Source organism: Penaeus monodon, chromosome 31, assembly GCF_015228065.2.
Source record: "Penaeus monodon isolate SGIC_2016 chromosome 31, NSTDA_Pmon_1, whole genome shotgun sequence".
NCBI classification, from domain to species: Eukaryota; Metazoa; Arthropoda; class Malacostraca; order Decapoda; family Penaeidae; genus Penaeus; species Penaeus monodon.
The window spans coordinates 32,359,954-32,360,195 of NC_051416.1; the positions used below are offsets into that span (position 1 = coordinate 32,359,954).

General features: G+C 33.1%; 1 pseudogene; it reads left to right on the forward strand.

The window, feature by feature from the left end:
- The window catches only part of LOC119592956, an 18,136-nt pseudogene that overhangs the window by 465 nt on the left and 17,429 nt on the right, over positions 1–242 (forward strand).

The window sequence follows — 242 nt, forward strand, 5'->3', positions numbered from 1 at the left end:
AAGTGAGAAAATTTTTTCCGACCCACAACTCGAACACACCCCCCAGCAGTATTCCCCCTACAGAAGCATTCTCAAAGACCGTTTTAAATGCCCATTTTGCCTGTTACTTTTCCTTTAATTTTTTTAATGCCGGTTTTTTATAATAATGGATTAATGAATTTAATTAATTTTGGACCTTTTGGGATTTGGGAGGTCAATAATTGTGAAACTGAAAGTCATGTTTGTTATTTTTTTTATTATCT